Source organism: Schistocerca serialis, chromosome 9, assembly GCF_023864345.2.
Source record: "Schistocerca serialis cubense isolate TAMUIC-IGC-003099 chromosome 9, iqSchSeri2.2, whole genome shotgun sequence".
Taxonomy (NCBI): Eukaryota; Metazoa; Arthropoda; class Insecta; order Orthoptera; family Acrididae; genus Schistocerca; species Schistocerca serialis.
Window position 1 is genome coordinate 497,080,428 of NC_064646.1, and position 21,373 is coordinate 497,101,800.

The 21,373-nt window shown below is 44.5% G+C and overlaps 1 protein-coding gene across 3 annotated transcripts in view; it reads left to right on the top strand.

The window, feature by feature from the left end:
* The window catches only part of LOC126418560 (carbohydrate sulfotransferase 8-like), a 153,772-nt gene that overhangs the window by 21,333 nt on the left and 111,066 nt on the right, over positions 1-21,373 (top strand). For 2 of the 3 annotated variants that reach the window (XM_050085374.1, XM_050085376.1), the window contains exon 1: positions 11,359-11,440. The exons of the other annotated variant lie outside the window; for it this stretch is intronic. The gene's annotated coding sequence lies outside the window, so the exon portion shown is untranslated. Of the gene's footprint in view, positions 1-11,358; positions 11,441-21,373 lie in introns of those variants that run through there. 3 annotated transcript variants of the gene reach the window in all.

A 21,373-nucleotide genomic window follows, 5' to 3' on the forward strand; every position in this document is an offset into this window, starting at 1 on the left:
GGTTGATGCGCCAAAACCTTGGTCTATGTGTGTCTGCTTACGTCGCTTCACACAAACAGGTTGCATCCACTTGAAAGAGGGGGGGGGGGGGGGGGGGGAGAAGGAAAGAGGGAGAGCTTCTGTTTTGACAGGAATTTCTCAGGTATCAATATGAAAGAGATGCCGCCATCTGATGTTTTATTCAGGGGGATTAGCATGGTCCAAGCGCTGCTGCAGTGCTGGGGGCCCAGCACATGGATCCAGCGGCGAGGTCCCAACAGCGGCTTCGATGTGCACGTGCCTCGTGGACCTGCTGGCGACACAGGTGCTAGAAGGAACGCCTGGCACTTCAGGTCTTACGCTGCAGCTGCAGCCCAAGTGTTTTTTTTTTTTTTTTTTTTCACAGAAGAAAGTGACAGAAATGTAATAAGGTGGGGTGAGCATTTCATGTTGACAATATTCCTTGTGTGATCAGAAAAAAAGACGCAAATTGTTTAAGTATTCCAGTACTACCTTGTATCCCACAAATTGTTTAAATAAACAATATTCCATACACTGCCTTGTATCCTATAAATTGTTTAAATAAACAATATTCCACATATTTCCTTGTCTACCAAGAATTGTTTGGTATGCCTCCACCACAGTGTAATTACGTAATAAGAACATGTAGTTGTTGGATGTGAGCTTTTCCCACCAAATAAAAGAGAGATCCAACCCCTCGCAAATTGAATTTTGCCTCTGCTATGTAATTGAGATTGATTTCAATTTCTTATCATGAGATCGTTCCCCTTCAGCACAGATTGAGTCTTTCTCCTGCCAATTTCCAGATGGGGCTGGGGAGGGAAGGCCTGAGAAATTTCCCAAAGGGGGACAGGGGTAGTTAGTTGATCAGTTTAATTAATTAATCAATTAATTTTGCATCTAAAGCGTGCTTGCTCAGCGAGGGGGAGGGGGGGAGGGTTCGGGATTTCCCAGAAGGGTGAGGGGAGGCAGAAGGGGAGGGATGGGGCTTCTCAGAAGGATCGATTATGAATCAACCCCCAGGGGGTCATAAACCACTTAGCAGAACGATAGATTTAGCTGACATGGAATAGAACAATAGGTTTGCCCTTGAATGTATGCCACCTGTATTAACAAAATGTGCTATAAGCAAGTTTGTCCCCCTACTTACAGAATCCATTGATGTTAGACAAGTGACACTCAGAAACCGATATTTGATGCGATTAACATAATGAACTCCGGTGTAACACATAAATGTGACAGTGGACGTCACATTTAGATTTCGAAATTAGACTGTCACGTTCTGTAAATTGTGGCTTGAGCAGACTTAGTGATGTACTGGTGGTGTGTCACAGTGCTCTAATGGTAATCGTAGTGGAGTGGACACAAGTGAGCACTGCTACACTCGAATTCGCCCTCCCTGTTTCTCTTGCATAGACGCGATGGCACTGCCACTTTGGTGAGGTTAGCACCTGCCTCTGCTGAGTAATATGCATGTGAATGCATGTCTTCACCTGGCTAGGATATTCTCTGCAGCCATCCAGGCCGCAAAAGCCCACCCATGTGTAAATGGTGCAGTTATTTATAATAAAGTATTGCAAAAAAATGAGATGCAGAAATATTTTATCAAATTTTCAGATTTTAAAGTTGTGCAAACATCAGTAGCTTGCTTTAAATGAACAGAAACATAAAATCATCCACTTCAAGAAACGAAAAAATATAGTGTCCTATGACTACAGTATCAATGATTCACAATTAGAACCAGTCAGCTCTTACAAATACCTGAGTATAACAACTTGTAGGCATATTAAATGAAATGACCACATATTCTCAGACATAAGTAAGGCAGGTGGTAGACTTCGGCTAATTGGCAAGATACTGGCGAAATGCAGTCAGTCCACAAAAGAGAGCGCTCACAAATCAGTTGAGCATCCCATCTCAGTATACTGTTCAGGTGTGTGGTCCTGTACCAATAGGACTGACAAGCGTTATTGAATGCATGCAGATGTCAGCAAGATTGGTCAGGTGTTTGTTTCACTTGTGGGAGAGGATCAAAGAAATGGTGAGAAACCTGAATAGGCAGACTGTTGGAGATACACGTAAATTATCCCGAAAAATCTTACTTACTGAAGGAACAGTACTGAGTCGACTGCCTAAAGATATTCTTCAGCATAGCAATCATCACTCCCACAAGGACCATGGAACAGGGTTATAGAAATTCAGCAGACACAGAGACAGTTAATCAATCAATCTTCCCATGCTCCTTAAGCTATTGAAACAGTTAGAAAAAATAATGTGTTGTTCGATGGTAAGTACCATCTGCTATGTACTTCACAGGACTTTCAGAGGATGGACGTAGACAAGCAGCATAGGGTGATGCCAGACAGTCCACATGATGAGTCTGCTTCTGAGTGGGGCATTCCACTGGATTCAGTTCTGGGAGCACTCCTGTTGTGGTTACATACGAGTATAAATGACTTCCCGTTTTAGGGGTCTTACTCACGTACCAGCTGACTGACAAACTGGATGTGTGTAGGTGCTTTGGCCAACCAACTGACCAACTTTTCTTGTCAGGCAGTCAATTGGGTATGTGTACCCAGTGCTGACTCCACCACGACTCCCTGACCACCACCACCAGTTCACCCAACAAACTGTACCATGTGTAGCACTGTCGTACCAACTGCCTCACAGTAGTTGGTCTTATTTCACTGTGTGTGGGATCAAAAGCTGTTAAAATATGCATGAGACAGTGCTTGGTGGACAAAACTTTAATGACAGGGTTTCTGGAGAAATGAGTAGTGAGACAAACTTCGTTTCAGTGCATTCGTTAATGTGGGTTGCCTACATTCAGGGGCAAACCTATTATTCTCCTTTGATTTAAATGTCCTTAATCTATTGTCCATCCACAGCTGGTGGTCTCGCGGTAGCGTTCTCGCTTCCCGAGCACGGGGTCACAGGTTCGATTCCCGGCGGGGTCAGGGATTTTCACATGCCTCGAGATGACTGGGTGTTGTTGTGTCGTCTTCATCATCATCATTCATCTCCATTACGGTCATCGGAAGGCAACAGCAAACCAGCTCCACTAGGACCTTGTCTAGTACGGCGGTGTGGGTCTCCCACATCGTCCCCTACGCTCTGTTACGGTGTATGGGTCTTCATCATCATCAATCAATCTATTGTTCTATGAAGTGGATTACGACCCCCTGGACATAACACTTCCTTTTGATTGACAGGTCCTTAACCTATTGTTACTGCACCCGTCCCTCTCCTCCTCCCCCTCCCCGTCACTGGTACTGGTAGACATTCAGGCTCGAGTTATTCGAGTAGCCCATATCACTCTATCAATTTGATTGACTACTTAATTAAATTGATCAATTAATTAACCCCTCCCCCTCTGGTAAACATCCCAATCCTCCCCATCCCTCCCCTCTTCCCCTCCCCTATCTGGAAATTGGCGGCTCTATGTTGGAGAGGAAGGCCCCCACGACAGAAAATTCAATTACATAGCAGCAGGTATACTGATTATTTATAAAAAAACTCAGTTTGCAGGGGTTGGATCTCTCTTTCTCATCATTCTCTGCCTTTTGGGAGGATGCAGGTCTTGTAAAATACATCGAAAAAAAGTATTAGATCGATCGCTTTTTTTAAATTGTGATCATACAAGGAATACCACCACGAAACACCAGTCACATATAATTACACTGTTAGAAATCGTTCGATCACGAAGCATGCACCGTCCATCTCGTCATTTGTACAGGCTTCCCCAGCCACGCACCCCAGGACTCGAATCAGCTGCCGGGCCGCACCACACCGGCGAGGCGAGGCGAGAGCCTGAGAAGTGGTGACGCACTAGGGTCCCGTGACTGACAGACCAGATGTCACACTAATCCCCGAACCAAAACACCCGAGAAATCCCTACTAGGGTCCCGTGACTGACAGACCAGATGTCACACTAATCCCCGAACCAAAACACCCGAGAAATCCCTACTAGGGCCCCGTGACTGACAGACCAGATGTCACACTAATCCCCGAACCAAAACACCCGAGAAATCCCTACTAGGGTCCCGTGACTGACAGACCAGATGTCACACTAATCCCCGAACCAAAACACCCGAGAAATCCCTACTAGGGTCCCGTGACTGACAGACCAGATGTCACACTAATCCCCGAACCAAAACACCCGAGAAATCCCTACTAGGGTCCCGTGACTGACAGACCAGATGTCACACTAATCCCCGAACCAAAACACCCGAGAAATCCCTACTAGGGTCCCGTGACTGACAGACCAGATGTCACACTAATCCCCGAACCAAAACACCCGAGAAATCCCTACTAGGGTCCCGTGACTGACAGACCAGATGTCACACTAATCCCCGAACCAAAACACCCGAGAAATCCCTACTAGGGTCGCGTGACTGACAGACCAGATGTCACACTAATCCCCGAACCAAAACACCCGAGAAATCCCTACTAGGGTCCCGTGACTGACAGACCAGATGTCACACTAATCCCCGAACCAAAACACCCGAGAAATCCCTACTAGGGTCCCGTGACTGACAGACCAGATGTCACACTAATCCCCGAACCAAAACACCCGAGAAATCCCTGTCGAAACAAGTGACTCCTGTAGAATACTGATGTACACAAGATCTCCTTTCAAGTCAAATGGCTGATTGAGAACTGATCCAGAAATACTCCTGAAGTTAATAAATAATTAATTTCCGGTCATGTGATCGTGATGTAGGGGATATAAGGCGGACACGGTAGGTATCTCATGCACACAAATTGGCGATGTCGCAAAAGTAGTAGCTGACTGACTCGAAAACACTTTAAAAAAAAGATTTTTGCATACAAAGAGAGAGAGAGAGCTGTAGTTTGCTTTGTAGATGACTTAGGACCTTTCATGAGATATTTCATTCCACCGTGGACTTGAAACTGCCCCAGCCTTCCAGTGCACTTTTCATGAGGGACACTACATGAACTGCTTCAGGAGTTATTAAATCTATTGCAGAATATCACATCTTGAAGATGGTGCTTCAGAAGATGGGTCATGGGAAATATTAATTAAATGTTAATATAACGTTTGGTCGATTTGATTTACACAGTTTAAAACTACGCAAAATAATAAAAAAGTCATGACACTGTTGTCTATTCATGCAAACCATTGAGTAGTGTCGGTTTTTTTTATTTAAAGTAGTTTTAAACTGTGCGAATCAAATTGATCAAACGTTATATCAACGATTTAATTAATATTTCCCATGGTGCGTCTTCTGAAGCACCGTTTGTGACATCTTCAAGACGGGTGATATTCCACACCAGATTTAAAAACTCCTGCAGTAGTACGTGAAGTGTACCTCAAGAAAAGTGCACAGGAAGGCTGGGGCAGTTTAGAATGAAATATGTCGTGCTAGTTCCTATGTCATCTACGAAGCAAACTACAGTTCTCTCTCTCTCTTTGTATGCAACATCCTTTTCTTAAAAAGTGTTTTCGAGTCTGTCAGCTACTACTTTTGTGACATCGTCAATTTGTGTGCTTCATATAGCTTCTGCATCTTCCTTATGTCCCCTACATCACGATCACGTGACCGGAGATTAATTATTTATCAACTTCAGAAGTATTTCTGGATCAATTGTCAATAAGCCATTTGCCTTGAAAGGAGATCTTGCGCCGCGCGTGATTAGCCGAGCGGTCTCGGGCGCTGCAGTCATGGACTGAGCGGCTGGTCCCGGCGGAGGTTCGAGTCCTCCCTCGGGCATGGGTGTGTGTGTTTGTCCTTAGGATAATTTAGGTTAAGTAGTGTGTAAGCTTAGGGACTGATGACCTTAGCAGTTGAGTCCCATAGGATTTGACACACATTTGAACATTTTTTTGGAGATCTTGCGTGCATCAATATTCCGCAGGAGGCACGTGTTTCGACAGGAATTTCCCGGGTGCTTTTGTCCGGGGATTAGTTGAGATCCTGTCTGTCAGCTGCGGGACCGTAGCGTACCGCCGCTTCTCAGGCTCTCGCCTCTCTGGCGCGGCCCGGTAGCTGCCGTAGGCCCTGGGGTGCGTGAGCGGGCAGCCTGTGCAGTTGGCGAGATGGGGTGACGGACAGTGTGTGCTCCGTGATCGAACGATTTTCAACAGTGTAATTACGTGTGACTGGTGTTTCATGATGGTATTCCTCGTGCGATCGGAATAAAAAAAAGCAATCGATTTAATACTTCTTTTCGATGTATTTTACAAGACCTGCAGCTTCCCAAACAGCAGAGAATGATGAGCAAGGGAGATCCAATCCCTGCAAACCGAATTTTTTACAAATAAACAATATACCTTCTCCCATGTAATTGAATTTCCTGTCAAGAAGTCCTTTCTCTCCAGCATAGAGCTGCCAATTTCCAGGTAGGGGAAGGGGATGGGGGAGGGGAGGCTTGTGAGGGTTGATTAAGTGCTCAACTTAATTAAGTTGTCAATGAAATTGATAGAGTGAGAGGGGGTTATTCGAGTAACTCAGGCCTGAAAGTGTACCAGCGATGCACAGGGGAGAAGGAGGGGGAAGGCAATAGGTGGGGGAATAATAGGTTAAGCACCTGTCAATCAAAAGGAAGGATTATGCCCTGGGGGTCATAATCCACCTCACAGAACAACAAGTTAAGGACCTGTCAACCAAAGGAGAATAATAGGTTGTGAGGTTCCACGCCCTCTTTTGCACGTCGCCTCTCATTTTCATCAATTTTATTAATGTTCTATGTCACTTCACGGTAGTAATAGGCCGAATAAGGTTATTGTAATGAGAGTATTTGTACTGAGAGCTCAAAAAATACTTTTCACTCGATTCCTAAACATGTTGTTTTACTTCCCTGGGTGGCTTGTACGAGGTGGGCATCAGAGGATGTGGCACACTGCGTTTCCGGTTGGTGGCTGCACTTCCCTGAATTCTGAGGGGTTCGTACAATAGGCTCAAGCGCGTGGTGGAACGACTGACGTCGGTCGAGTTTCGCCTATTGTATGCAGGGTGAAACGACCTGCGAGACGTCTGAGTGTCGCCGCAGTTTATGTCTTTACCGTTCCGGCGCGTCCGGAACGAAGATTCCTGGCACCTACTGACTGCATTGTCCTCTTGATTTGGAGAAAACTTGTGGACCATGCTCTGCTGAGTGCGACTGTCTGGCACATGATGGCCGGTGGTCTAAGCAGGTTGTTTTCGTAGCCTGTCAAACGGCAAGTTCAGTGACCTCAGCTGAATGGCAGAGGCATGATTGGTCAACTTAGATATCATTTTGTAGATATAGGTAGAATCCCATTTCCTGTTGTTTATTACGATAAAGATCTCTTTTTTTGAGTAGATTACGATTTTTGTTAAATTATTGTGAGTGTGCACTTCTTATTTTACTGTCAGGGTCCACCATCATTTCCTTCCGTTACCGTTGTGGTCATAAGTAATTAGCTGATAGATAAGGGTCGGCCGGAGTGGCCGTGCGGTTCTAGGCGCTACAGTCTGGAACCCAGCGACCGCTACGGTCGCAGGTTCGAATCCTGCCTCGGGCATGGATGTGTGTGACGTCCTTAGGTTAGTTAGGTTTAATTAGTTCTAAGTTCTAGGCGACTGATGACTTCAGAAGTTAAGTCGCATAGTGCTCAGAGCCATTTGAACCTCATAGATAAGGAGGGGGGCGAGTGCATGTCTTGTTCTCATGCAAGAGTCATCTGAATTAAAGAGGTACAAACTCTTCTCCACACCGGCACCTCGCATGGTTTGTTCCTGAATTTAGGTAGCCCACACTAAGAAAATGTACTGAAATGAAGTTTGTCCCACTATTGAAACACAGGATGTGCAGGCTAGAGATATACAAAAACATTTGTTTATATTTCGTATCTGGTAAGGTCTATAACTTTGTGTGTCCAAAATTATAAGCAGAAGCTGAAACATTTCTATGCATGTTGGTAGAGTTCAGTGTGGGCACCGTTTGTTGTAATATTATATATTATATATTTGCATATGAGATATTTGTCATAAAAGAAAAGGACAGCCAACGAGCTGTAGTTCGTAAAAATGCTAAGCATCACAGTGCGAGAGTAAAGAGACGAAAAATTTTTTTTAATGTGCGCCTATACCAAGACGCGCGTCCAGCGTTTAAATACTCCAAATAAACACTATGACCCGCTGGGCGCAGATGTTTAAAATTATTGCCGCAGCGCTTGATAGCAAGAAGCTGCGAAACAGAAGAAAGAACAATCTATCTTTTGTTAAGAAATATTCTAGAGACTTCATTATTCTTTGTATTTTCAGTCGCCGACATGTTAAGACGTACTACATAGCATTGCTACAAGTAGTATTTTTATTTTGTGTGAAAATTATGTGAAACGACGAACGAACGTTTCGGTTACCCGGGAAAAGATATAATGTATTTACGCGCACGCAAAGGCGTTTAATTTTAAGAAGGAACGGACGGACAGAGCAGCCATTCTTGGACTGCGCCATGTACAAAAGAAATATCAGATGTAAGTCATGTATTTATTGTGTATTTGTCAATGTCTAGAAGTTTAAAGCCAATTTGTTTAAAATATATTAATATTTTACGATGCAGTAATTTTCTTCTTATTCTTTTCTTTCACTAACCAAAAATGATGTTCAAATTGTTTATGAGCTTTGTTACAGGTTCGCTCTTTATTGCGGTGTCTCGATTGTATTTGGGAGACCACTAATGTGTTCAACTTCCGATCTGTTATTCTTTTTCTTGCGAAATTCCACTAATTTGCTTTAATTTCCATTTTCATATTCAAATAGGTCCTTTAGGTATTTTCATTGAAGATTCTGATTGCGTGAAGGCAATCCGGGTCAAAAGATCAGTTAAGAAAACCCCTTCGCGCAATCAATCCGTACGTCTCCTGAATACAATCGAAAACCGACTCATCGGTGATCAATTAATAATCTCTCACTTTTTTTTAAGTCGTACTAAAAAACGGCCATACAGGATAGCCGTATGTACTCAACCTAGCGTTGGGTTGCATTTTGTCAGTAAATATTACCAACAAACAGTGACAGCATCACTATTATTATTTACTAATATTTCTTATACAGAATAAGCAAGTTCCTAACGCCAGAACAGATATCGAAACGGTACTCCACCTCTCGCCACATGTTCATAAGTATAATAGGTGTCATGGCATCTACTGTGGCGAAGATCCGTTGCCTCAAATCCACCAGATCGCTAACCTTTGTTCTGTAAACTATGTCCTCGATAAACCCCCATCCACTGAAATCCAGCAGAGTCCAGCAGTGTCAGATCGAGTGATCGAGGGGGCCAGGCAGTGGGAACCCCACTTCTGATACATCGCTCAGTAAATCCTACAATAGTGGCGTGGGACACCACCATGCTGGATAAAGACACCAGGAGGCATCTGTGAAACTGAATAGTTCGCCAGCATGACATGATAAGAGTGCCCTGTCACTGTATATTCCACAACAAAAATGGACCAATCACAACATGTGCTTGATAGGTTCCTGGGAATTACGCCGGATAATATTGTAAAAACCGCACAATATTTCAGCGAGACAACTGCCCGCCATCTTCAGGTGCTACTGTCGCGTCGCTGAGAAGCTCGCCAACATATAAATTGTCTATGTAATGTATATTTTCAAAGGCAAAATCACATTGTCTGCGGTGATCCACAGTCTTAATGTGATGCAAAAGCTGGAGTTCGGAGCATACAAAAATGGCTCTGAGCACTTACTTAACATCTGAGGTCATCAGTCCCCTAGAACTTAGAACTACTTAAACCTAACTAACCTAAGGACATCACATACAGCCATGCCCGAGGCAGGATTCGAACCTGCGACCGTAGCGGTCGCGCGGTTCCAGACTGAAGCGCCTTTAACCGCTTGGCCACACCGGCCGGCTCGGAGCATACGACCGGAGACATTAGTGCATAGTGTCGTGGACTACCAAATGGGGAGCTAGCTCGTGTAATGGACTTTCATAGGCTTCTAGCGAATGCTTCACACACATGTTCCACAGTTTCTTAATTCACATGCTTTTTATGATGTTTTCCAGCATCTTCCCGTTTCCCGAAGAGTTCTGTCCCACTGATGAACGGATTTATATCTGCGAGGTTCGACGTTCCATTCTCTCCACTGCAGACGTGTTACAGATTTTAACTCTGCTAATCACTGCACACACAGCATATTTCATTGTGGCGTTCACATCTTGACTGTCAGGAGCACCTCTACCTTCTATGCAATAAGCATCTGTGCACTCCCACAATACGACTCAGTGCTGTTCATGAAATGATAAGGAACACATCTTCGAGAGTAACTCTATCGATCGCGTATTTACCCAACAACTCGAAATGTCCAATTTTTTCGTATAAACATTTGTTTATGTGTATCTCTAGCCCTCATAATAAGACCACACCATAACACCACCGCCTCCGAATTTTACTTTGGCACTACACACGCTGGCAATTGACGTTCACCATGCATTCTCCATACCCACACCCTGCCATCGAATCGCCACATTGTGTACAATGATTCGTCACTCCACAAACGTTTTTCCACTGTTCAATCGTCCAGCGTTTACGCGCCTTACACCAAGCGAGGCGTCGTTTGGCATTTACTGGCGTGATGTGTGGCTTATGAGTAGCCTCTCTACCATGAAATCCAAGTTTTCTAACCTCCCAACTGACAGTCATAGTACTTGCAGTGGATCCTGATGCAGTTTGGAATTCCTGTGTCATGGTCTGGATAGATGTCTGCCCATCACACATTACGACCCTCTTCAACTGTCGGCGGTCTCTGTCAGTCAAGAGACGAGGTCGGCCTGTACGCTTTTGTGCTGTCGTGTCCCTTCACGTTTCCACTTCACTATCACATCAGAAACAGTGGACCTAGGGATGGTTTAGGAGTGTGGAAATCTCGCGTACAGACGTATGACACAAGTGACACCCAATGAACTGACCACGTTTCGAAGTCCGTGAGATCCGCAGAGCGCCCCATTCTGTTCTCCAACGATGTTTAATTACTACTGAGGTCGCTGATATGGGGTACGTGGCAGTAGGTGGCAGCTCAATGCACCTGAGAAACGTATGTTTTTGGGGGTGTCCGGATACTTTGATGACATAGCGTAGGTCGGTCAGTTGGCTGGTGTTTGTGTAGCTTGTTTTTTTCTGGAATTCGTTTACATTTTAAACGTTTCACACGTCCTTTATTTCCAGAAAGCGTCAAAGGAACTTGGGTATTGGTTTATGTATATAAAAAAACGTTTAAACTATTATGTCCTGTCCTGGGATGTGCGCCAGCGTCGTGTCTCGTTTGACCATTAGTAGTCGTAACGAGGCGCTGGCAAGGTCAAAGAGCAGGTGCTGCCGCGCCGCGGCGGCGTCCGGTAGCTGCCCGGCTGAACCGGTGGTCAGTTAGTTGTGCGGCGCTTCGTGACGCGACCGCGGCGAAGCAGTTGAGTGCGTGCGCCTCGAACTCCGGTAAGTCCGACTCCCTGCTGGCACTCGGGCCGGCCTCCTAACTTATAGCAAATAAAATTAAAGAAAAACATTATTCTCATAGAAATCGTTTAGTTGTATCTTAAAAGGTAATGTGGGAGACCCACACAAATACATACAGCTCGAAAGCTTTCACAAGTTACCTTTCTACTGAAAAATTACGCACATCTGAAAAACTGGTGATTAATTCCTGTTACTCCTCTTTCGTTGCTATCTAAGATTTTGCATTCTCTAAGAAGGAAGCCACTAGGAGCATCTTTGTGGTTACCAAATGTGACACATCATGTAGAGTGTACACCTTTTTCATAATATTACAGGTGTTGATCGACCCGTTTATTTTCATATACAATTGCCTTTCGTACGTGATAGAAAACAGTTACACACTGAGGCAGTCTGTTCGTTATCACAATATGTCAAACCTACAACTCGAGTTAAAAAAACACAGGGCAATTACGAAAGCGTAGGTATGAAGCTTTTCAACACATTAATTGTGCGGGCACATGCTGCATGTCTTACTATCTTTAAAAATTAGAGCCAAAAATAGCTGAAATTAAAGCGTTTTGCACTATGACAGAATTTTACAATTGTTCCGACGCTGACAATGTTGAGTGTTTATGGAAAAAGTTCAAGGCAATCGTAAAATGCGTTTTAGACAGGTACGTGCCGAGTAAAACTGTGAGGGACGGGAAAAACCCACCGTGGTACAGCAACAAAGTTAGGAAACTACTGCGAAAGCAAAGAGAGCTTCACTCCAAGTTGAAACGCAGCCAAAACCTCTCAGACAAACAGAAGCTAAACGATGTCAAAGTTAGCGTAAGGAGGGTTATGCGTGAAGCGTTCAGTGAATTCGAAAGTAAAATCCTATTAAGTTCTGGTCTTACGTTAAATCAGTAAGTGGCTCGAAACAGCATATCCAGACACTCCGGGATGATGATGGCATTGAAACTGAGGATGACATGCGTAAAGCTGAAATACTAAACACCTTTTTCCAAAGCTGTTTCACAGAGGAAGACCGCACTGCAGTTCCTTCTCTAAATCCTCGCACAAACGAAAAAATGGCTGACATCGAAATAAGTGTCCAAGGAATAGAAAATCAACTGGAATCACTCAATAGAGGAAAGTCCACTGGACCTGACGGGATACCAATTCGATTCTACACAGAGTACGCGAAAGAACTTGCCCCCCTTCTAACAGCCGTGTACCGCAAGTCTCTAGAGGAACGGAGGGTTCCAAATGATTGGAAAAGAGCACAGGTAGTCCCAGTCTTCAAGAAGGGTCGTCGAGCAGATGCGCAAAACTATAGACGTATATCTCTGACGTCGATCTGTTGTAGACTTTTAGAACATGTTTTTTGCTCGAGTATCATGTCATTTTTGGAAACCCAGAATCTACTATGTAGGAATCAACATGGATTCCGGAAACAGCAATTGTGTGAGACCCAACTCGCTTTATTTGTTCATGAGACCCAGAAAATATTAGATACAGGCTCCCAGGTAGATGCTATTTTTCTTGACTTCCGGAAGGCGTTCGATACAGTTCCGCACTGTCGCCTGATAAACAAAGTAAGAGCCTACGGAATATCAGACCAGCTGTGTGGCTGGATTGAAGAGTTTTTAGCAAACAGAACACAGCATGTTGTCATCAATGGAGAGACGTCTACAGACGTTAAAGTAACCTCTGGCGTGCCACAGGGGAGTGTTATGGGACCATTGCTTTTCACAATATATATAAATGACCTAGTAGATAGTGTCGGAAGTTCCATGCGGCTTTTCGCGGATGATGCTGTAGTATACAGAGAGGTTGCAGCATTAGAGGATTGTGGCGAGGTGCAGAAAGATCTGCGGCGGATAGGCACTTGGTGCAGGGAGTGGCAACTGTCCCTTAACATAGACAAATGTAATGTATTGCGAATACATAGAAAGAAGGATCCTTTATTGTATGATTATATGATAGCGGAACAAACACTGGTAGCAGTTACTTTTGTAAAATATCTGGGAGTATGCTTGCGGAACGATTTGAAGTGGAATGATCATATAAAATTAATTGTTGGTAAGGCGGGTACCAGGTTGAGATTCATTGGGAGAGTGCTTAGAAAATGTAGTCCATCAACAAAGGAGGTGACTTACAAAACACTCGTTCGAACTATACTTGAGTATTGCTCATCAGTGTGGGATCCGTACCAGATCGGTTTGACGGAGGAGATAGAGAAGATCCAAAGAAGAGCGGCGCGTTTCGTCACAGGGTTATTTGGTAACCGTGATAGCGTTACGGAGATGTTTAATAAACTCAAGTGGCAGACTCTGCAAGAGAGGCGCTCTGCATCGCGGTGTAGATTGCTCGCCAGGTTTCGAGAGAGTGCGTTTCTGGATGAGGTATCGAATATATTGCTTCCCCCTACTTATACCTCCCGAGGAGATCACGAATGTAAAATTAGAGAGATTAGAGCGCGCACGGAGGCTTTCAGACAGTCGTTCTTCCCGCGAACCATACGCGACTGGAACAGGAAAGGGAGGTAATGACAGTGGCACGTAAAGTGCCCTCCGCCACACGCCGTTGGGTGGCTTGCGGAGTATAAATGTAGATGTAGATGTAGACCCTATTTACTAAATAACTCATAATCCTGTTTGTTAGTACTTTCTTTCCATGATGAGTGTATCTTTTTTTCTATGTGCAGTACCATAGTGTATGATGTATGTTTCAAAACGTGTCAATCATACTTTATAAGCCCTCGTGTACTTTACTCATGGTGACATCACCTGCACACCAATGATTAAATGAATGAAAAAATAAATAGATTCGCCATTAAAACACCCACATTTGCATGCGTTCGAACCAAATTTGGAATCATTTCTTCCACTCCAATGTTGATAGCTAAAAGCGTGGCTTTGAAAGAAGGCCATAGCTTCTTTAGGTGATAAAAACCACTGTCTCTGCATTTTTTGTTTGCGGTAGGAAACGAAAGGTAGTCGTTGCGTTATAGACTAGGGACATACGGACAACGAGATGTTAATTCGATGCTTCTTTCCCCGAAACAATTATTTGACATGCAGCGAGACGGTGAAGAGATGCGACGTTTCCGGCTGTTTCTCCGGAATTCATCGGTGACTTGCGGCAAACAAAATGTCCTATACAATACAGCTGTAATTCTATTCTTCGATCGTGTAAAGCAATGGTTGACATGTCCAGTGTAAACAAAGAAACAAGCGATCATTCTCTTGGAAGTGTTACACGAACGAACAACTTTTGTAGGTTTCGGTTCATCTTCGAAGGCCCAAAACAACTGATTGCTACTTAGTCTCCGGCTCGTGCGAATGTACCCAGTTTCGTCTCGTGTAGCGATGTTCCATACGGACTTTGCATTCCCCCGAACATTTCAGGTGGTGTGAGGGGCCGTCTATCTTCCTATGATTAATATGACCGTCCTCTTCACTCATGTAGTGCCCAGCGTTCTGGTTTTTTTCCCAACAACAACCGATTTTATTTGCCCTTGGCGAAATTCATCGCTACAGAAGCACGACTGAGATGAAATTCTGCAGATCAGATTCCTGGAGACGACTGATCACGAAAAGTTGAATGAACCGATTCCAAGCATTGTCGTTCAGCCTTTACGAAAATCGTAAAAATTATTCAACGAAAACATGCAGTTGTAATTTCCACTTTCCGAGAGCACTGTTTCTTTAAACGCTCACTTTAAACAAAGTACTCTTTCAGTCTCCGAGGCGCTTGTGTTTTAGCACTGTTGTTGTTGTTGTTGCCTTCCGCACGAAACTGGTCTCGTGTAGCTCTGCGTGCTGGTCTATGCTGTGCAAGCCACTTCAGCTGTGCATAACTACAGCCATCTGAACCTGCTTCCTGTATTCTAGCCTTCGTTCCCTCTACATATACCAGTCAGCCCCCCTCACCCTTGCCCATTTCTCAGACTTACCACGATTTCCTGATGTCTCAGGATATGTTGCATCAACCGATCTCATCTTTTAGTCGGTCTGTGTCATAAATTTCTTTTTTCCTCACTACAGTTCAGCCCTCTCCTCATTAATTACTGGATCTACCGGTCTAACCTTCAGAATTTTCCTACGGCACCACGTTTCGAAAATTTATTTTCTCATGTGCTTGTCGTTCACATTTCACTTGCGTAGAGGACTACGCTCCAGACACATAGCCTCGGGAAGGACTTCCTACAGCTTATATTTACATTAGACGTTAGCTAATTAATTCACCTTTTTGAGAGAGTCTTTTCGTGCTGTAGCCAGTCCGCGTTTTAAATCCTCTCTTTTCTGCCAGTATCAATTATTTTGCTGCCCATATAGCAAAACTCATCTGGCACTCTTAATTTTTCATTTCATCATTATTTCTTTCAGCATTACGCGAAGTCATTCCACTACATTTCATTACCATTGTTTTAGCATTGTTGATGTTCATGTGTTTTCATAACATCATTGGTTCCGTTCAACTGCTCTTGCAAGTTCTTTGCTGTCTGACAGGATTACATCGGCAAACGTCCAAGCTTTTTTCTTGTCCCTAAATTTTAATTCCTTTAATTTGTGGGAAATGAGGTACCGGAGGCTTGGTAGCAGGACAATGATACACCATGAGGATAAGATTTCCACACTAGTTATTGCTGAGCTCAATATACATAACTTGTGTTGTCGTTACAAGCGTACAGAGCATACTAAACCCTCCTTTCCTGCTGGGGCAACGATGTTCCTTCTCTCCCGTCAGATGAGTCACGCAGCGACAAATTCCTTCCTGAAATTTTTCTTTGGTTTCCGTTACTACTTGCTCAGTGTACACATTTAATAGCAATGAGGATAGACTACAAATCCGTATCATTCCCTTCTCGATCACTGTTTGCCTTAGATGTCGTTAGACTTTTATAACAGCAGTCTGGGATTCGAACAAGCTGTTTGTATGACATTTTGCTACTTGTATTTCATCCCTGCTATCATCTGAATTTCAAATAGCGCATTCATTCAACGTTGTCAAAAGCCTTCTGTAAATCTACAAATGCTACGTATGTACGTTATCATTTCTTCAGCTTATCTTCTAAAATAAGTCGAAGGGTTAGTACAGCCTCGCGTACTCCTGCATTGTTCTGTAACCCAAACTGATCTTCTCTGATGTTGGTAACTACCAGTTTTTCCATTACGTTTTAAATAATTTGTGTCAGTAATTTGTAACCATGACTTATTTTGAGATTCGAGAACAATCATCTACTTCCTTTTTCCTTTCTATACCAATGTTCTCAATTTGATTTACACTACTGGCCATTAAAATTGCTACACCAAGAAGAAATGCAGATCATAAACGGGTATTCATTGGACAAATATAAATTATTAGAACTGACATGTGATCACATTTTCACGCAATTTGGGTGCATAGATCCTGAGAAATCAGTACCCAGAACAACCACATCTGGCCGTAATAACGCCCTTGATACGCCTGGGCATTGAGTCAAACAGAGCTTGGATGGCGTGTACAGGTACAGCTGCCCATGCAGCTTCAACACGATACCACAGTTCTTCAAGAGTAGTGACTGGCGTATTGTGACGAGCCAGTTGCTCGGCCACCATTGACCAGACGTTTTCAGTTGGTGAGAGATCTGGAGAATGTGCTGCCCAGGGCAGCAGTCGAACATTTTCTGCATCCAGAAAGGCCCGTACAGGACCTGCAACATGAGGTCGTGCACTATCCTGCTGAAATGTAGGGTTTCGCAGGGATCGAATGAAGGGTAGAGCCACGGGTCGTAACACATCTGAAAAGTAACGTCCACTGTCCAAAGTGCCGCCAATGCTAACGAGAGGTGACTGAAACGTGTAACCAATGGCATCCCATACCATCACGCCGGGTGATACGCCAGTATGGCGATGACGAATACACGCTTCCAATGTGCGTTCACCGCGATGTCGCCAAACACGGATGCGACCATCATGATGCTGTAAGCAGAACCTGGATTCATCCGAAAAAATGACGTTTTGCCATTCGTGCACCCAGGTTCGTCGTTGAGTACACCATCGTAGGCGCTCCTGTCAGTGATGCATCGTCAAGCGTAAACGCAGCCACAGTCTCCGAGCTGATAGTCCATGCTGCTGCAGACGTCGTCGAACTGTTCGTGCAGATGGTTGTTGTGTAGCAAACGTCCCCATCTGTTGACTCATGGATCGAGACGTGGCTGTACGATCCGTTACAGCCATGCGGATAATATGCCTGCATCTCGACTGCTGGTGATACGAGGCCGTTGGGATCCAGCACGGCGTTCCGTATTACCCTCCTGAATCCACCGATTCCATATTCTGCTAACAGTCATTGAATCTCTCCCTTTCAGCTTTCTGTATTTGATTAGGATTGATATCTGAGTTCTTGATATTCATACAGTTGGCTCTCTCTCTCTAAGTGTCCTATCTTTTTCCCTGCTTCTGCAGCGTTGCATTGTCCTCTAACTAATCCTCCTTAGCCATTTTGGACTCTCTACCTATCTCATATCGCAAGCATCTGTATTCCCGTTTATTTGCTTCATTTGCTGATTTCTTATGTTGGGGACTGTACGCTCTTAGAATGGCAGTCTGTGTGAGGCAGATTTTCTATGATTTTTGGGTAACAAGTCTCTGAATATTTAGTGATGTAACATTGTTTAGTAGCGTCGTTTTTGAAGTGTCTGTCACTAGAGTTTCTTGACTATTGAGTCTTTTTCGTGTAGCATTCTTTTGAATGTTGGCTATGTTTCCCGTATGTTTCCACATCGTTGGCGTCCTTTTTCCAACAAAGAAGTCCAACAATCGACAGAATGAGGGTTTTATAAGGGAACTTCTGCACTGACGAACCGCAGTTCAGGATGATATTCGACCACCAGTAGTGTGCGAGCACTTGGCAGCGAAAGGGAAAGGTGCGAGGTTAGAGTCCCGGTCCAGTACACACTTTTGTCAACGCCCACTTAAGATGTCTGCTTGCTAGAGTTGAAAGTTCCTTGATGTCGCTCGTAACGCAGTGGGCTGTAGTACACTGTAGACAACGAGAATCGCAGAATCTAGTGATTTCTTTTGGCAGGAGATATGAATTGGTTATATTTGTTTCCGATACCAAGACCGCCAGGATAACTTTTACTGGTCTGGTCGTTAGGAGTCTTAGAATTAGTTGCTGACTTTTGTATTTATTTGGTGAATACAGATATCTAGATGTAAATACAAATATCTAGATGTAGTGACAGTCTGATCTACCGCGCCCAAGGCCTAGGTTTAGGTGGACTGTGAGTGTGCGAAGCCAACGATACTCAGCACGAAAATACGTCTGCCATAATGGATTGATGTGTAGTATATCCCGAGACAGAAGTTTGTTGTCGCAATAACCAACTTGGATGTCTTATTTTCGAATTTGCGGAAAATTGCGACTATGTCATTAAACTATAGCGTAAAGGAAGAGAATACTAGCTATCTACACTACTGGCCATTAAATTTTCTACACCACAAAGATGACGTGCTACAGACATGAAATTTAACCGACAACAAGAAAATGCTGTGATATGCAAATGATTAGCTTTTCAGAACATTCACACAAGGTTGGTGCCAGTGGCGACACCTAAAACGTGCTGACATGAGGAAAGTTTCCAACCGATTTCTTATACACAAACGGCAGTTACCCGGCGTTGTGTGGTGAAACGTTGTTGTGATGCCTCGTGTAAGGAGGAGAAATGCGCACCATCACGTTTCCGACTTTGATAAAGGTCGGCTTGTAGCCTATCGCGATTGCGGTTTATCGTATCGCGACATTGCTGCTAGCGTTGGTCGAGGCCCAATGACTGTAGGCAGGATATGGAATCGATGGGTTCAGGAGGGTAGTATGGAATGCCGTGCTGGATCCCAACGGCCTCGTATCACTAGCAGTCGAGATGACAGGCATCTTATCCGCATGGCTGTAACGGATCGTACAGCCACGTCTCGATCCATGAGTCAACAGATGGGGACGTTTGCTAGACAACAACCATCTGCACGAACAGTTCGACGACGTTAGCAGCAGCATGGACAATCAGCTCGGAGACCGTGGCTGCGTTTACCCTTGACGCTGCATCAAAGACAGGAGTGCCTGCGATGATGTACTAAGCGACGAACATGGGTGCACGAATGGCAAAACGTCATTTTTTCGGATGAATCCAGGTTCTGCTTACAGCATCATGATGGTCGCATCCGTGTTTGGCGACATCGCGGTGATCGCACATTGGAAGCATGTATTCGTCATCGCCATACTGGCGTATCACCCCGGCGTGATGGTATGGGGTGCCATTGCTTACACGTCTCGGTCATCTCTTGTTCCCATTGACGGCACTTTGAACAGTGGACGTTACATTCCAGATGTGTTACGACCCGTGGCTCTATCCTTCATTCGATCCCTGCAGAACCCTACATTTCAGCAGGATAATGCACGACCGCATGTTGCAGGTCCTGTACGGGCCTTTCTGGATACAGAAAATGTTCTCTCACCAATTGAAAATGTCTGGTCAATGGTGGCCGAGGAAATGGCTCGTCACAATACGCCAGTCACTACTCTTGATGTACTGTGGTATCGTGTTGAAACTGCATGGGCAGCTGTACCTCTACATGCTATTCAAGCTCTATTTGACTCAATGTCCAGGCATATCAAGGCCGTTATTACGGCCAAAGGTGGTTGTTCTGGGTACTGATTTCTCTGGATCTATGCACCCAAATTGCGTGAAAATGTAATCACATGTCAGTTCTAGTATAATATATTTGTCCAATGAATAGCCGTTTATCATTTGCATTTCTTCTTGGTGTAGCAATTTTAATGGCCAGTAGTGTATATTTACAAACAGAGAAAATTACGTATGATTGGCTACTTCCGACTCAGGATTCGCCCTATACAGTTCTCGTAGTTCATCACTCAAGTTGTTACCAATCTTGGGAAGCAACACCACAGCCTCCGACCTCTACCGCGGTGTTAATTTGCCAAGGTGTTTCATTGCAGCATTCTTCAGCTACATGTCTGGCGTCACGCGCTTCTTCTACCTTTAATGGCTGTGCAGTGAGTTTTGGCAGTGCTGCTTGGCAGCACTGGCTCATGGTCAGTCGCGTAGTCGAACAATGGGGCATCCCCAGGCAGCTACGAAACTTTGTCTGCCAGCTCCTTATTTTACACAGGGCGCGCCAGGAGGGCAGGTCAATATTCGGGGTCCCGTTGTAACGTTTTCCTTCAGCGTAACAGTTGGCGCAAGTTTTAATGTTACGAAAAAAATGGTTCATATGGCTCTGAGCACTATGGGACTTAACTTCTGAGGTCATCAGTCACCTATAACTTAAACCTAACTAACCTAAGGGCATCACACACATCCATGCCCGAGGCAGAATTCTAACCTGCGACCGTAGCGGTCGCGCGGCTCCAGACTGTAGCGCCTAGAACCGCTCGGCCACCCCGGCCGGCTTTAATGTTACGGAAATTCTGTTTGATACAACGATCTGTCCCTCTTCAGAGCGTATCTCTTACAGAGTGTATCTCTTGCAGAGAATCTCTGATAACCTGACCACCTTTTGTAGAATCTTAGAACATGTTCTGAGCTCGAACGTAGCAAAGTATCTAGAACGGAAGGACATCCTCCACGCCAACCAGCATGGATTTCGAAAACGATGGCCACGTGAAACCCAACGCGCACTTCTTTCACGTGACATTCTGAAAGCTGTGGATCGAGGTGGTCAAGAAGATTCAGTATTTCTTGTCTTCCGGAAAGCTTATTAATGAAGGTACGGTCCTGTGAAGTATCAAACGAGATCTGTGACTTGGCTGAGGGTCTCTTGGTAGGGAGGACGCAGCATATTGACTTGGATGGAGAGTACAGAACCTATATATGACTCAGATGTGCCCTAGGCAAGCATTCTGATACCCTTGTTTTTCGTGTTGTAACCTCAGACTTGTTGC